The following is a 12,062-nucleotide window of genomic DNA, read 5'->3' as shown; positions in this document are numbered from 1 at the left end:
TTTTTCAGCATGTTTCATTAAGCGTGCACATTCAACTAGCATAACAAGATTGTAAAGAGATGCCCAACTGTCAACCATGTGCTTCCTTAGATTAGAGATGCTTCATTTTAACTAGAGATAAAAGCAAGTTTAGCTTAGCTAGCTCGGCAGTTTTGAACAGGCACTCGGATAAAAGAAACCCAAATTAATGTAATTGGGTACACATTTCCTACAACCTTTCCACTAGCTGGTTGCATCGATGTCAGACTTCTGCACACTGGGCTCCCCTCAGGCTCTCCTCACATCAAGCACATCACCTGTACAGTGTTTGGCTTTGATCCTGCACCGTGTGGTTATCCTGTTAAACACTCCTGTTAAACACTAGGGTTGGAGAGCAATGCTGGGTCCCACCTTTTGATGGCTCACCTGCCCTTGCTCGGTATCCACTGCCTGCTCCCCAGGGTTCATACCCATGCTTGCTTTTCTAAGTGTGGATTTTTCAAGGCCAGTAAACCTGGTCTGGTGGGAGGTGTCCCTGCCTATACCAGAGAGTTCGGAACTAGATGATCTTAAAGGTCCCTTCCAACCCAAGCATTCTCTATGATTTTTAAACCTAATGAAGACTACTTCATTATTAGAAGTGGTGTATGAAAGGCAGAATGTGCTATCAAGAGAAAATAAATGCATGCTGGCATTTTTTCATGTGTGTTCAATAAGAATAGTAAGATAATATACGAAGACCATTCTGTGAAACAAGAGCATGAGTAATTTCAGAGGAACTGCTCTATAGGGAACGCACAGTTAGAGCCTGCCATCTCCTGATTTTATTTTCAAAACAACCTTCTTTTTAAACAAATGTTGAATTTTCATCTTTTGTTCTTGTTATCTGCTGTCCCATAGCAATGAACAATAATTGCACGGGTTTTAAAATAATCAGCTGCTTATCAAGTTCTTTTTATAACATCTACATTAATGTCCATTCAGATATCAACTAGTTCAAACAGACTGATGGTCAAGAAACACCCTTAAGATTTAGTTTCTTACATCAATCTCCAGTTTAACTTTAAAAAGCATACATTAACAAGGGATGGCTTAAAAGACTATTTAGCACCTTTATTTATATATTTTTTCACGCATTTCTGAAGAGTGAAAAAGGCAATAAGGACTCAGTGTCTTCAAATCTAAAAATAACATCCGTTAATTGATAACATTTTGTCAAGTGAGGGCATTCAACTACTGAAAAACAGAAGTCCAGTCAAAATTCAGTCTTCTGGAGGCAGATACCTTGAAGCTGGTACTTTCTCAAAGCACTCAATATGAATGTGTCTTATTTTCAGCTCAGACAGAATTGTTCCCTTCTCATGTCTGGTATGATGCTTTGCTTTGATTCTAGGAGTAAAACAACATTAAGAACACACTGATATTTACGACTGCTGCTAAGCAGTGCAGTACAGGGCCAAGGCCATTCCCAGTGCAGGGCCCAAGGAGCTGGGAGGGAACAGAATCAGGACAGCTGACTTAAATTGGCCAAAGGGATATTCCATACCATATGACATCATGCAGAATGAGTTATGTAGGGGGGTAAAGTGCATCTTGCTCTCTTCCACTCTTCCAGGGGCTAGCTGGGCATTGGTTCAGGGGTGGTGAGCAACTGCTTGTACATCACTTGTCACATACATTCATATATATATACATATAGTCATAACTATATCCTTCATAACTATTATCTTTCCCCTTTCCTCTATCTTAGTTTTATCTCAACCCATTAATTCTTGTGGGTTTTTTTTTTCCATTCTCTCCTTCATCCCACTGGGAAGAAGGGTAGTGAGAGAACAACTGTGAGCTGCTGAGCCACCTGCTGAGTTAAACCACAACAGAAGGGATTCAAAAACTTTCATCAGTCAAATTAATACACTGCATTTGAAAAGCCCAACAATGGAAAATAAGCTTAAGCATGAACACTGGAACACATACGACATTTTGAAGACTCACAGGAAACATCATATTTACAGCACATCCAACTTAGTGTTTTACTAGTGTGACCTCAGTTTGCAGAAAGTGTGTAAATGAACCTTAAACATGAAAAGTATTCAGCTTTGCAGCTAAAATGCAACCATTGGATAAAGAATGTAAATTGCTTTTCCACTTTCATCCTCCTAATTATCAGTGTGCAGCTTAAGTACTTCTAGCTTATTATTAATATCCATTTGAACTAACGTTTTTAACTATGCATAAAAACCAGAATGTATTATATTTTTTCCCTTTTTTCCCCCCATTATGCAGGGGCAGGTTGAAATAATCTGCTGAACTCTATTCAAAATGCCTCCCTGGAGGATGATGCACACACAGACTATGCCTCAAGAGTCTTGTGATCTTGCTTGTGATCAGCACTTACACTCCTATTAAGGAGGCTAAATAGAATGGCATGAGATGAAGAAAAGTGGAGGTCAGCAGCGGTCCTGATGGAAACTGTGAACAAAAACCTGCACGGGGACAAGACCAGCAGACACAGAGGGTTTGTGGGAAAGAAGTCAACAAGATAGTTAGGACATGGGCCAGTTAGGAGCAAGCCAGCTCCTTATGAGGAAGCGGAAAGGACTGGTAAGATAATGTTAGCTTCGCTTACAAGAAAGAAATAACTTTACTACAAATGGCACTTGCTGCAGAAATCAGGTCACAGTCAGCATGCAGAGCTGCACTACAGCATCACATGAAGCACACAGTCCTCTCCACCCTGGCAAATAAAGTATTCACTGAAGTTTGTTTCAAGCACAAAGCCCTCACGGAAAACAGTTTTAATTGTGTGAATTCATATAAGCAATTATACTTGAAGCTATTATGCCAGTTACCCCCAAATAATATAAACAGTCATCTCGCTGACAGATAAAACACACGGTGCCAAACTTCTTACAAGAGGGCAGGTGATTAATCATGTTCAGTTTTGATGATTTAATGCCACAGAATTTCTGTTCATGTTACTGACAATTAACGCAGCTTGCAGACTGAGAGAAGAAAGCTTTCTGTTCAAGGGGAGTAACATTTCCATGTAAATGTGGGACAAAGGTTCCAAATGGATGGCAACCCTGAAAAGGAAAGATTTACTGCTCGACGTGCATTTTGGCAAAGAAAATGCTTTTAACAGTAGTAATAGCAGAGAAACGTCCTGTCTGTTCACTAATTGAATTTGAGGAATTCAGACACCCTCATTTATACCAAAATGGTTTTCCTGCCTTCCCTCTTCTCAAGCCTGGCAGATGGACTAAGGCAAAAATGTGAAATTCATGCAGTCATTGCTGCTCTTAACCCACTTAATTCACAGGCTTTTGTCAAAACTTCTTTAGTCAAGATTAAGAGAGAGGGTACCGTATCTATCATAACCATCTGGACTGAAATTTGCCAATCTGGACTGATTGGACAGAAGCCTATGTTATGTTGAAGCCTATTTGGGCTTTGCTGAAGGAACTCAGGCACAATGGTCACCAAGTACACCAGGAGCCTGGCACATCCAGCCATTCTCTGCACTGCTCAACTCCTCCTCCACTTACACAACTGGAAACAAGTGAAAAATGTTCATAAATCTAAAGGTTAGAATTTTATTTTATTTTTTTTGCCAACTGACATCATTTGTACAAAGGGGTAAGAAATTAACACAGCCTTTGTGCTTCTTTTAAAGATGAGAAATCTATTAGGCGATGGGCTGTCAGAGCGTCATGCTTCAGACAGAAGAAGAAAATTCTTTCTGATGTAAGCATACTGCAGATTGCTGGGGACAGTTAGTGTATTGACTATACATTTAGCATCCAACACAGCTTCGACGTGCTCAGACTGCCTTTACTGCAGAGAAGAAAAGGCAGTCTGAAGCATCCAGGGAAATAGGATCAAGCCGGCTTGGCCAGTGGGTTAGTTTATCTCTGATTTCATCTGTTGATAAGCCATTGTCCCACAGATCCCTGGGCTCCTCACGGTCAGAAAATTAGCAGCAGTCCTTCAGAGAATGTTCACAAAATGTACGTCCATCTTTTCTCATTTACATGCACTTCAGTTTTGCAGCCTCTGGGCAAATTATCGCAGCAACTTCCACTGAGCAGCACTCACACGCCACCTGCAAACAGCACTGGGAGAGGATCAGGTCTGTGGGCTCCTTATTTCCACGCTGTGCAGATGCCTCTCTCTTGACTTTGTCCCCTTGCAGCTCTGCTATTGAAACGATCACATTCAGTGCTGGATCTGCTTCACAAATAAAACTAGGTATTGTCAGGCACAGGCTGCGGATTTTGCTCACTGCTTGGTTTCCCTCCAGGGAGATGCTGAGTGAGCTCTGGTTATCCCATAAGCTTAGCAGCTCTCTATAGGCTTTTCTTGAGGCTCTGAGTGGCGTTTGGGTCATGGGCATGTTGCAGACTATAGCAAGGGCTGTTTTAAATAAAATATATGGAGAACTAGCTTTCTTTATAATTGTAGGTAACATGTTTGGATTTTAGATGGGCAAAAATGGAATATGCATATGTAAATAATGAGATTTCTGAGGTAAAAGAGCTATACATTTTTTTCCTTTGTAATTCTTCACAGGGAAGTAAAGACTGGAAAAGTTAGGGCAAGCAAAGCTGCCAGGGGAACACCAGGGGAACACCTTCCCTCACAGATGCTCTGTTTTCAGTTGATGAGAGCTAAACTATTGGCAATACACCAAGAGGTAACACATCCACAGAGGCCCTTTCACACAAAGTAGCTGGATCCCAGGAACCCAGCTGAGCTGCAGTGCTTCCCTTCCCATCCACTGGCAAGTTGCAGGCAAGCTGCATTGAACATGGCTGTACGTAGGTTTACTACAGATCTTTCAGCCAAGTTCCGCTTAGCTTTGTCCTAGCTAATTCTTCTCAATCTCAAATCCTGCTTCAACTTGAAAGAGAAATAGGAAGAGAAGTAATTTAAGAGTTACTAAAGATGACATCATGTCACTGATGGGTGCATCCAGCCCCCCAGTATGTGTGACAGAGCAGCCTCTCTCTTTCCACCCTGGCCAATCTACACGGATGCTCCACCATTTTCAAGGTGAATGTTCTCCTGTGGGAGTGACAATGTATGGTGCTGTAAAGAGAAGGGAGTGCAGGGGCCAGAGGAGTTCCTGTGGTATCTTCATTGAAATGAAATGGGGAAATGGTTTTAAGGTGAGGGAGGGAAGATTTAGGTTGGATGTCAGGAGAAGTTCTTTACTATGAGAGTGCTGAGGTGCTGGATGAGGCTGCCCAGAAAGGTTGTGGATGCCCCATCCCTGTAGGTGTTCAAGGCCAGGCTGGATGAGGCCCTGTGCAGCCTGGTCTAGTGTTAAATGGGGAGGTTGGTGGCCCTGCTTATGGCAGGGGGGTTGAAGATTTATGATCCTCCAGGTCCCTTCCAACCTGGGCCATTCTGTGATTCTGTGAAACAGTGATCAGAGGATCCAGGGAATGTTTTGGTTTGCTAACTACCAACCCTACCCAGCTGGCTGGCCTCACTGCAGCCTTGACCCTTTTGAAGATGTCACCTCAAAACCAAACACAGGCCAGGATCCATGCACAAATCAGCACAATTACACCTTGGCGTAGGATCCTCTTGATGAGGCGGGCCAGCAAACCACTCTCTCCCATCTGCTGCAAACTGGGACACAAGTGCTCCTTGGCACCCAGGCTCTGAGCAGAAGGCCTCACCCAAGAGCTCAATTCAGAAAGCAGCTTGTTAGCGAAGGGTTCGGGGAGGGGGACTAACATCCTCCTCTGAAATCGGTCCAATGCAACATGGACCAGCAAACAGAGGGAAAATGACCATGAAACTGTTAAAACATTGGTGTTGTTTTTAAAGACTGTCCCATCTGCAGACAAGTCACTTGGAAGGTAAGAGGTCTCATTTCCCAGTAAGTAAAATCTCTCGGGGTATGAAACCTCCAGGTTGGGTTCAGTGTCAACTTAAGGCCATTCTCTCATCCTATCACTGTTACCTGGGAGATGTAGTTGACCCCCACCTTGCCACAACCTCCTCTCAGGGAGCAGCAGAGAGAAATGTGGTCTCCCTGCAGCTTCCCCTTCTCCACACTGCACAATTATGTTACACCGTTGTGAATCTACATTACATGGAACTTCATTATCTGAAAATTTGGTGCCTAAACACATCAGTATTCTAAAAATCTGCGCCTCCAGTGAATATATTTTTGTACAAAATGTGACTTGCAAGACACTCCCTTATCTAACATAAATACTTCTGAAGCTCCAGGCTGATATCAGATATTCAGAGGCAAATCTGTAGGTGGCTCCATTGACTCGACTTGAAGCTCCTGAACACCCTAAATCTGATTTTGCTATGTCTTATTTTAAATAAAATTGACTGAGAGAAGACTCGCTTTATTTAGCACTTTATTTTTGTTTGCGTAATAAAACTGATAATAACATACTTTATGAACCCGTGCATTTAGTTTTAATTCATTTAATTATTTCATCAAATATTAAATTGGAAAAAAAAACCCAACAACATACTTTCGAAGACGTCAATGTATACAGTGTACATTATGGGAAATTTGATTTTTGCTATTGCAATGGAACCTTTGTTTCAGTGAGTTTCAAAGGAGCAGAAAGGAAACGTTCTGTATTTAAACAACACCTTTGTAATATCACCTAGACGGTCATGACAAATCAAAGGACATAAAACATGGAAGTACGGATAGAACTGGTGCTACTATACGGATTCAGAACAATTGCTCACAATAATGACATGTAGATACTTTATTTTTTCTTATCTGTGCTAGCTATGATGCCTGCAAGTTTTGTATACGCATTTAGATATCCACAAATGAGAATGACAACCATTGTTTTTTCCAGAGGAATTACAAATTATATCAGAACACGAATCTAAGAAATAACTTGCTGTGTTAAGTGCATGTAAAGAGAAACATATTACAAAATATTTTTACTGGCATAACATCTGGAACTCCAGGGGAAGGATCGGTTTCCTTTTAGCTACAGAATCAAGGAACAAAGAGAGATTCAACACGTCAGGCAAAGCAGGAGATGAATGGAGAGAAACTGGGATTGGGGCATAAAGAAGGGACATGTACATAGGGTGCAAATATGGGGATGTGGTCCCGACAGCCATACGTGAACCCCTGCCCAATGAGAGTAGCAAGTAGTAATAATGTGCTCATGCCTATAACAAACCTAAGAGGTAGCAAGATGGTATCTTCCCAAGTAAAAGAAACTGCATGGATGGAGGGGGTGAGGTACTTACAGGGAAAGCAGATAAGCAGTTATTAAGACAAGAACAAAGATAAGGTTATACTTGAATGATATAATGGGCTGATAAAGCTGGGGGAGATGTCTCCTACCCAGCGTGTTTCAAAGCCCTTGATCACTGTTGCAGTGCTAACCGGTTAATTAGAGTTAGGACGCATGTAGTAATTTACCAGGAAATGAAGTTTCAAGGTGCCTTAAAGGAAAATGACCCAAAAAAGAGGTTTTTCATAGCATTGTTTTCAGAATGCTTTGATGTGCCGCTGTATTTAAAGACAAAAAATGAGGAAAGCAAAGGAATAGTTTCCTAAAGGACAGGAAAGGGAAGAGAGGGAAAGGCACTTTTAGTACAAGAGCTGGGTCTCCCAGCTCTGATGTCCAGTATCTGAACTGGGACCTGCTACCTCCGGCTGCAGGCCGCATAGCCAGGAAAAGCCATCGCTCTTCCTGCATCCCTGCACAGTCATAATGTGGCTGGGTATTAATGGGTCCCAAGCCAGCTTGGAGGCAGACAAGAAGCCTGCGGGCACTGGGAGGTTCATTAGTTGTGGTCTCCTAAGTGGGAGAACCTGGGGTTGAGGTGTGCTGCAATCCCCGTGCAATTGTAGTGCCTATTTAGCAGCAGGCTGATGAGCTCTGGACCATGGCTCCCCGGGCACTGCTCTACACCCAGCTCCATCGCAGGGAACTCACTTGTTCCTCACTTAATGAATATTTAAGTAGGCTGTGCAAAGTGGGAACAGCATCGGCAAAGAAAAAGAGTATTCTGGGATCAGCTGCTCCCCTTCACATTTATAGGAAGCGTTCCTGGAAATAGGCTCAAGTGCCTCCAGGCAGTAAAGGGAATTGAGCCTCTTGCATCTTGGGTTAGTGGTATAATTATCTGCAACTGTGTAAAAAGGCAATGGGTTCACCCTTCCTCTCTGGTTTTCTAACCTGGGCTTTTATCTCATTTGCTTTTATTGCAGAGCTTGAAAATGAAATGTGACACAGAGAAAGAGGAAACACTGGAACAAGAGACGTGTTTTTTTCTTCCTTCCTTCCTTTCTTTTTCATTTTTGAGCAAGAAAGAACTGCTTTGGGTTGACTTAAACCACTTCTTTTTTCCAACTGCTTGCTCTCAGTCGGAGAACGAGAGAATGAGTAAATGCCCTATCAATTTCAGACTGGGATTTTATAGCAAAGTCTACAAAGCAAGCAATGTACGTACAGACAAAGCTGCTAAGAAATTTACCAATAAAAGTAACATAAAATAATTAAAGTCCACTGAAGACGCAAATTAAAAAACCCTCAGTATCTTATTTTCATTGTCATTCCTTTTTAAAGGAGAAACTACACATCACCATATCTGTACATCCATATATCATGCTTCAAATGGTATTTGAAAACATTACATTTCTTTGGGGAAATAAATAAAGAATTGCAGATGATCTTAAGTTACTTTTGAAACTCTTTTTAAGTTAGAGCATAAAGGGAAAAAGAATCACTATGGAAGAAATTTCTGCTTCTCCCTGGGCATCTCTCTTTCTTGCCAAGGAGTATGTGGGAAATGTCATTAAAGCTAGTTAATACGGCCTTATCTGTCTCAGCGAGACCTGGCAAACTTCACGACCAGAAAGCTGAAAGCACTGCTTATAATTTGTCTTTGTATTACAGTCACGTTGCTGGTCTTGGCTAGTTACACCAGGCTATTAAAATGAAGTGGCAAATAGGAACGAGGAGAAGAAAAGGAGGAGGAGAGTGTGGCGGGGGTCAGATGCAGTGGACACCTGGTGGGCAGGGAAGGAGAGCGGCTGCATGGCTCTGCATGTGCCAAGCATGGGGAAGGAAAAGCAGTCACCCTTCACCCTCCAGTGAGTCTCTGCTTGAGAAGGAGGCAAATAAAACAAATGGTAAACAAAATCTTGACAACATCTTTACTATTCAGCTGTCCAACCATGGAAACGGTCCGATGATGGTTAGGTGTGTTACAGATGAGCAGCTCTACCCTGTATTTGACTCAGATTGACACTGTGCATGTTGTTAGCACCGATGTGAAGGTGAAACGGGTAAAACTGAGAGTGCAACTGCAGGAAAATGGCTTGGAGAAAGAGAATTGAGGACAGTCTGCAAGAAGTGAGGTATCCTGCCTGTATAGCAAGTCTGCCCACACACGTTAGATCATTTTGCAGTCTGAACTCTCCAGTCTTCACTACATCTCCTGTAATTAATATGGGAATGAGAGATGTTTGTCGTGGTCTAAATTAGATTTTTCCCCCAAACTCCTTCACTCTGTGAGCTGAAAATAATAGCATGCACAAACACTGGCACAGCAACACCGTACTTGATGAGTACTATCCATGCCTTGGCTCACTCTTACCAACCTTCCAAAACATGTAAACACCCGTGGCTTCCCATCCTGTTAATTAACACTGCCAGAGGATTATGAAACTGAACTGCACAGGTGAGATGTATCATCACCCCTCCTATAAAGGAGCTTGTCCCACGCAGTGGGTGGCTGAGATAAGGCAGGATGAACAATGTGCACCACTTCACACTGCATCGATTCTCGGGTACTTTGGCATTATTTCCCAGGACATGTCACTGTAGGATCTTCCAATCAACCATGTAAATATGGCTGGAAACTGCTAACTTTTTAAAATGGTCCTCATTTTGCTATGTGTCTACAACCTGAAAGCAGTGGGACACAAATGTCACATCTCTGTGAAGCAGGCATTTCATAGAATCACAGAATGGCCTGGGTTGAAAAGGACCACGATGATCAACCAGTTTCAACCCCTCTGCTATGTGCAGGGTCACCAACCACCAGACCAGGCTGCCCAGAGCCACATCCAGCCTGGCCTTGAATGCCTCCAGGGATGGGACATCCACAACCTCCTTGGGCAACCTGTTCCAGTGCGTCACCACCCTCTGAGTGAAAAACTCCCTCCTAATATCTAACCTAAACCTCCTCTGTCTCAGTTTAAGACCATTCCCCCTGGTCCTATCACTGTCCACCCTAATAAATAGCTGTTCCCCCTCCTGTTTATATGCTTCCTCCAAATACTGGAAGGCCGCAATGAGGTCTCTCCTCAAAGCTAAACAAGCCCAATTCCCTCAACCTTTCCTCATAGGAGAGGTGCTCCAGCCCTCTGATCATCTTAGTGGCCCTACTCTGGACCCATTCCAAGAGGGCTAAATTTTCAAACAGGCACAATCAGATTGCAAATCAGTGACAAAAATTCTCAATCCGATGAATTATCAGTTAACACGGTACTGATGCTACAGTACATTCCTACCAATTCAAACATTTCTTCCCAACTCTTTCCATACATGTCCTGCTAAACATCCTAAACCAAAACATTTAGATGACAGAGGAGCTGTGGGGAGACTCAGCAGTATCTCTTTAAACAGACTTTTTTTTGTTGTTATCATATACTGCTAGCATTGAACTCTGTGTTGTCATGGAAATCCTCTCTTTCCCCAAGATGTTTAAAGTAAACATCCCTCTGCATTTCCTCAGTTTTCATGAATGACAGCTTAACTACCACTGCCACCACTTATCCACAGGTGCTTTTGGCAGTTTAGGGAGTACTCCTTGTATTTTTTAAAATGAAGTATGGAACAGAGGTCATGACATTCCTCTCAAGTCACTGACCTTCCCTCCCCTCAATGACTCTTCTACACCAGACACTAAAAAAATAAAATGCAGCACTAACCATCCATTCATATCCAGAGCTGAGAATATATCAGTTTGAAAGTTTCCACCTCTCAAAAGAAACTTTGCATTTAAAACGCTTCCAAGTGGAACATTATACTGTTCTTCTATTGAAGGGCAGAGGAAAATGACAGTCATTCCTCCATCAGTGAGTAACATCTGCCCCTTTCTTAATCAAGGCTGCTTTTATCAGGATGACCAAATTTGCAGACTGCATGAAAAATGCTGAAATCACTTAAGGAAACACCATGCAAAGTCACAGCAAATATATACCGCAGAAAATGATCTTTTCAGAGGGCCTACTAAGACGAACAACCATGTAGATGATACTGCGAGTCATTTCTTCCTTGTGCTCACCTCCATCAATACTGTCCAATATGAAATACCTTGACATTCTGCCTGTATGAACTACATACTTGATACTGAATGAAAATTGCATTTTTCCTCTCAGTGCTTTTAAAAAAGAGGTCTGCTTAGATGGATATTCTGTTGACACAAATCTACATTCTCTGTATTTCAGAAAACAACTTGCATGGATGCCAGTATCACCACATTTGCTGTCTTCCTGCATTACCACCATATTCAAAACTGAGAGTATCTCTTATGTACCCCGAGACACTTGCAGCAAGCATCCACAGGGAAGATGCTTCTGAAGGAGACACAGGCTTGCAACAAGGCATGCAGCCATCCATCCAGCAAAACCAAACCATAGAAGTTGGTGAGGAAAGTTGAAGAGCCAGCAAAAATCTCCGTATCGGTGGAATGATTGTTGCTGCTGCTCATGTTGGAGCTGCATTTCACATGTCATAGGTCTCTTCCCTGTGCTTTTGGCTCACATTAAGAAATTAGAGATATAAAAACTTTGCATAGAGACAGCCAAAGGCTCAGCAGCTCTGGCTGTAGGAAACGTTGGTGCCTTGTTGCCACTAACTTGCATAAACCACTTATTGCTTACATACATCTTCCCAGTTTCCAACAACCTCATGGCTCAGTCCAGAAACTCAGAAGGAAACTTGCTCATTGCTCTCTTTATGTTCACCCCAAATTGGGCTTTAAGGTCATTTTTTAACTTGCAGACCTTCCAGAAAGCCAGGCTTCATCCCAGTCATAAAGCACTGAATGGCGATCAG

The 12,062-nt window shown here is 42.4% G+C and overlaps 1 protein-coding gene across 1 annotated transcript in view; it reads right to left on the bottom strand.

Moving 5' to 3' along the window:
* SH3RF3 (SH3 domain containing ring finger 3) overlaps window positions 1-12,062 on the bottom strand; it is a 224,942-nt gene that overhangs the window by 149,919 nt on the left and 62,961 nt on the right. The gene's annotated exons all lie outside the window — the stretch shown is intronic.

Source organism: Coturnix japonica, chromosome 1 (genome assembly GCF_001577835.2).
Source record: "Coturnix japonica isolate 7356 chromosome 1, Coturnix japonica 2.1, whole genome shotgun sequence".
NCBI lineage: Eukaryota > Metazoa > Chordata > Aves > Galliformes > Phasianidae > Coturnix > Coturnix japonica.
This window is presented reverse-complemented; position numbering and strand designations above follow the sequence as displayed.